The 6,000-nt window shown below is 34.8% G+C and overlaps 1 protein-coding gene across 1 annotated transcript in view; it reads left to right on the top strand.

The window, feature by feature from the left end:
* The first annotated feature begins 275 nt into the window (after positions 1-275).
* Positions 276-6,000, top strand: part of ip6k1 (inositol hexakisphosphate kinase 1) — a 63,300-nt gene continuing 57,575 nt past the window's right edge. The window contains exon 1 of the mRNA XM_016276494.1: positions 276-1,128. The gene's annotated coding sequence lies outside the window, so the exon portion shown is untranslated. The remainder of the gene's footprint in view (positions 1,129-6,000) is intronic.

The following is a 6,000-nucleotide window of genomic DNA, read 5'->3' as shown; positions in this document are numbered from 1 at the left end:
GACACGTGATTAAAACACAAAAAGAAGAACACTGTGCATATTAGGACCTTAATTAGAGTAATATATACCCTTAAGTCAGTAATATAATGAAGGTACATTTTTAGAGAGTATTTTTGTATTAGAGAAACAATGCATTGTTTTACTTCTACATGCATCTGTTTGTTAGTAATTTATTCCTATATGTCCTATATGTTTATTCTCCTGTATATACTGTATGTATGCTGTCTGTAAATGTGTGTGTGTTTCTCTGAGGTTCTGTCAGTAGAGGGCAGTGTGTGATACTATCACAATCTCTCTCAGGCGCCTGCAGTTACTGCACTGGTGTGTTTTAGCTAGAAAAAGGCTTTAAACGCGGATTAACGCACTAGCTAGTCGGATAGATTCATTAGTTAGTGTTTATAAAACGAGATCGCACCTTTATTTGAACAGCTTTGTTATATAACAGAAAGAAAATGATAGAAGAAGTACAGGCCAGGTTAGATGAGAAAGAGCCATTCAGATATGATATAAATTCTCTGTTAGTAACAGATAAAGTCTGAAGACTAAGATAAAGGAGCAAATCGATATTTTTATGCTTTTAGTTGCTAGATTAAAAGCTTTATTTTCTGAGGATTAGCCCTGCACGGACGAGATTTGTTAGACTGCGATTTATTTAGCATTTAAATTGATCAACTAAATAATCCAGAAGATGTGTTCTCAGCTCCTTATGTTTAATATATAAATATATATATATATATATATTTTTTTTAATCTGGCGATATTTTTAAAGCAGGTTTGTGAGATCTGTTTGTGTGGGTTAGTTAGCATCAGCCTTAGCATCCACACACTAGACGTGTAAAAGAGATTTAGCAGATAAAAGAGTAAAATAGTCATTGAAATCTTAACATTAATATCAGGCATTTATTTATTGTTTTGAAGTACAGAGGGTCTGTGACAGTGCCGTCAAATCATATTAAATCTGTTCTGCTGATCACATTTGAAGACATTAACGTTAGCCGGCGAGCTAACTCGAAGGACATCAGGAGGATTTTACACCAAAACATTGACTCATTTATTAATAACGAAATATATCAAATCGTCGTGAAAGAGGAAAGAAGAAGGCTTTCCTTGAGGAGGAATTGACATCAGGTATGTACATAATGACCTCATTTCCTATAATGTCTGTTTTTAAAGGTTTATTAATTACTGTTTTTGATTTTTGAGTGGATAAATGAGTTATTTTGTGATGTAATGACTGATTAGCACATGTATGATAATGTTATTACATGATGCATTTTGTTAAAGGAAGGTCACTTGTATAATAACGTGCTGGTTTTGAGTTTATTTCTGGACATATTGTTATTTCCTGTGATTATACCTTGTTGAAAAAAACAGCATATGCTGGTTAGGTATGTTTTGACGCTGGGATGCTGGTTTGTGCTGGTCCTTTGCTGGGCTATGCTGGTCATGTGCTGGCAAAGGACCAGCACAAACCAGCAAAAGGACCAGCATAAACCAGCAAAAGGACCAGCATAAACAAGCAAAAGGACCAGCATAAACCAGCACATGACCAGCATAAACCAGCAAAAGGACCAGCACAAACCAGCAAAAGGACCAGCTTAAACCAGCATCCCAGCGTCAAAACATACCAAACCAGCATATGCTTTTTTCAACAGGGTATATACCATCCTTATGTCCGTAATAGATGATTACGTTGATGATGGGCATATGAGCACTGGACCATTACATAAGTCTCACATTGGAGTAGGAACGTGACTTCATGGTTTGCGTGTAAAGTTGCGTAGCTATATGTTTATATGTGCGTCAGTGTTGTGTTTTCATGTTTGTCTCAAATATTGTTACATGCACATGGGCTGGGATTTGCTTCTTAGTTAATTGCCTTGATTAATGCAGCTATTTTGAGCACATTACCTTGGAGATGTTTGTTTTTATTTTTTTAGTTTACAGTCTTTCAAAGGACATTTGTGTGAGACTGAATGTTTGATTGAGGATTTATTTTGCTTCAGACTGGGTTTACAGGTGAAGGATGCTGATGTTGGCTAAAGCTGAGAAGAAAGAAACCCGTGCATTGTTGTTTTAACTGAAACAATGTCCATCCTGGACAGTCACGTTTTATTAAAACATTACGTAATCACGTCCCCTGATTAATTAGACACAAATGTACATGTTGCTAAGAGATAGCAGTGTTAATCTGAGCTAGGGATGTAAGGATACCACTAATCTAGTAGTTGGTACTGATACCACAGGATACTTGATACCTAAGCCGTTACCATGGTTTAAAATAAATAAATAAAAAAGAACAATAATACTTAAACATTACCTCCTTTATTTAAACCTTTTTACATTACAAAAACACGACATCAGTGGAACATGGCCTTCAAATAATAAATCAAATTAAAGCGTTTAGCATAATGTTGTCTCTGTAGCTACATTTCAGTAGTCGTTACCAATACCAGTACCAAATCCCACGGTTCGGTACGATAGAGAAAAATATTGTAATGCAATTAATAATTATAAGTAAATACATTAAACCATTATGTAGCCTTCAAATATTGTTCAATTATGTAAACATTGTATGAAAAATCTCAAATGAAAGTAATAAAATAACACGTTACAGGTAACAAGTCTCAAAAGTGTGTGAGTCCGAAATTTTCGTATGCGTTTTTTTAAGTTTTTTTCCGTATTCGTCATCCTTTCCTATCAAATGCTTGCTACAGATGAGAAAACGCAGAAAATCGGACCCGATCCGAATTTTTTTATAACGGACGAAAGTTTCGGAGGCAGTGTGTAAATGTTATTAACACAACGTGAGCTTGTATTTATTTTTTAATGTGCGAAAATTTTGGATGAGAATTTCGGACTCAAGGCCATTGCACACTGAGTCTGAAATTTTCACACGTTGGAAAATAGGCCTAAATACGAGCTCATGCTGTGTCAATCACGTTTACACACAGACTCCGAAACTTTTGTTTGTCATAAAAAAAAATGCGGATCGGGTTCGATTTACTGTGTTTTTCGCATCCATAGCTAGCATTTTGAGAGATGTTTTGACAATTCAGAGCCACCGTACAAGTGAACGGCAAAATCCAGAATGGCAATTGTCAAGTTGATCCACTTCGTCTCGCAGCACAAAGCACTGTAAAGATCTTGCACACTGAGTTCACAGAAATTGGTGGTCTTTTTTTTTATATGTGGCTAGTATCACTAGCAAAGCATCAAACTGAGCCACCGACATCCTGAAGTAAACTTTGAATCGCCCGTGATAATCCCACTGCTCCTTAATTTATTAATTTAATTAATTTTTAATTATATTTCATTTAATTTATTAATTCATTTTAGGGCTGGGTTTTGACACAGATTTCATGATTCGATTCGATTCTCATTCACAAGCTTGCGATTCGATTCAATGTCAATTATTTTGGATACATATCAGGTACAGCACATGCCAAATTTTCTCAAGGAAAAAAAAATCTCTCAACTAATGCTGTAAAATATACATGAGTCAGTTGGTACTACATTATAATATTGAAGGTTAAAATTGACTGATTTGTGCTGCTGTACAACTGCTTAAATTGCACTTAATGAAGTTTTTATAATAATTAAGTTACAATTAAGTTTTTTTTTTTTTAAATATACACAATTAAATAATGGCTGTCATAAAAACTTGGACTGATTTATTCAAACATAAATAAATTATTAAAGAACAGTAAAAAATTATAATGAATGTTATTATTTATATGTGCATATATTTAGCAAAATGCCCCTACAGTTTATTTTTCTGGCTGACTAACGAGTTTATGTCACCGACTATGCTTTCTGAGGTAAATGTGACGTTTCATGAATTGTTTACAAGCTGTTATATTGACGACTTTGCGCGGCTGAAACACTGATTGAGCGATTACAAGAGACAGGATACGGATTGTAAAGTTGTACTTAGGGATGCACCGAAATGAAAGTTCTGGGCCAAAGCCGAAACCGAACAAAATTAAACACTGGGCCGAAGGCCGAAGGCCGAATACCGAATACGGTGTTTCGAGTTTTATCCCCATGTATTTTGCAATTTTTTTTTCACCATTGCATAAATTAAAAAGCCAAAATGTGCTTTTTACTGTTTTGTCTAGCTTTTCAAAGAAAAAAAATCAATTTCAAAACAACAATTTCAAAATATTTAACACTGAACACTATACCAACAAAGCACAATTTAACTTAAAATTAATAAGTAAAATAATCATTTTTGGCCATCAGACCCCCTTCTTGAATCAGGCATGTATTTATTTATTTATTTTACTGTACAATTAAAAGCAGCCTTGCTGAGAAGAGACTTCTTTTAAAACATTAGAAAATATTACAGATCCTAATTTGAACACTATGTGTGAATGTTATAATAAATGTATTAAAACAGAGCTGTTGTAATGATTATTATCATTATTATTGTCTTACTTTTTATTTTATTTTACAGAACAACAGTAAAATTACAATACTAACATTTATGAATGTTGATGAGTTCTTGCTTTTTCTCAACTTTTATTTTGGCGGAAACGCGCAGGAAGACCTCAATGCTTCTTTTTGTTGACAGCAAATTTATAAATGAGTATCATTACGAATACGTCGTACGTATCGTATTGTCACATGCCTTGTAAAAATTCATAAAAATGTGACTGAGAAACTGATGAATAACACTGTATCAACGCAGATGCAAGTTCGTGCAGCGCTGTCAGAATACATGCAATGCGTGCGTGTATTAGAAAACATAACGTTCTGCAGTTTATTTACTAATTGTTTAAGGCCATTTCATGATTTCAATCATCATACTGTAACCAGCAACAATCACCCCTTCCTCTTTTCATTGAAGACATGCGAAGTAGTCCTAAACAGTCTCTCGCTGTCGGTGCTTGTAATGATTTTTGCGTATTTCCCTGACAGTTTAAATGCTTCCACACTGCTTGTGCGTGTGTGCTGCATAATAAAGAGTGCACGCCTCACTCTGCGCTGGTTGCTATTTGATCGCGTTATATCATTGTTCGGTTGCATTGCTATTTTCGGCTGAATAATTTTGGTTGCCGAATATTTGGCGCATCCTTAGTTGTATTCTTTCTTTTAACTTACCTTCGGATGTTTAGTCATGTTTATTTTGTGCTATAACTAGTATTAAAACGGAGGAGATGATCAGTTCACTGAGGCGCTACAGCGATCTGTCACTTCACATTAAAGAGCGCCAAAATGGCATTTATTGTTTGAATACTGCAATACAATGGACATAAATTTCAATCTGAGACTTTTTCATATTAAAAGTACCAAAGCACAATGCTTATTGCAATTTATTGGATGGGAGGTGGGCTTCAATGTTACATCCATTAACTGAAAACAGGCTAGACTAATCGATTCTTGGGATTTAGGAATCGATATCGTTTCGTAAAAATGAGAATCGATTAAAATCGAGATATCTATATTTTTTACCCAGCCCTAATTATTTAATTTGTCAATATGGGGTGCTGTGTGTACATTAATGAGGAAAAAAAATTAACTTAAATGATTTTAGCAAATGGCTGCAATATAACAAAGAGTGACAAATTTAAGGGGGTCTGAATACTTTCCGTACCCACTGTAAGTAATTATCCTTATAAGGAGGGGGAACTCTCCTTCCTCTCTATATCTCAGGATTGGAGGGACCCAATATTTCCTTTCTTTTTCTCTTTTTAAGAAGCGAGAGGACAACAAAATCATCCTCATTGCTTGAAGACTCCATTTAGTACTGTTTAGCGAATTTTTTCGCAACAAATGAATTAATACGCATCTGACTCAGTGTGCAAGGTTTCTGTGCGTGACAAATTTTTAGGATGACAAATGCGAAAAAAAACGCCTACGAAAATTTTGGACTCAGTGTGCAAGGAGTTTTACACTGCAAGACTTAATGCACAGATCTATTCTGATTGGTTTTGTCTCGTCTGTTGCTATGTTCAAACATCGCAATCTCAGATTCAATGCCACATTTTAATACAG

Source organism: Sinocyclocheilus grahami, unplaced genomic scaffold, assembly GCF_001515645.1.
Source record: "Sinocyclocheilus grahami isolate Dianchi unplaced genomic scaffold, SAMN03320097.WGS_v1.1 scaffold103.1, whole genome shotgun sequence".
Classification (NCBI taxonomy): Eukaryota; Metazoa; Chordata; class Actinopteri; order Cypriniformes; family Cyprinidae; genus Sinocyclocheilus; species Sinocyclocheilus grahami.
This window is presented reverse-complemented; position numbering and strand designations above follow the sequence as displayed.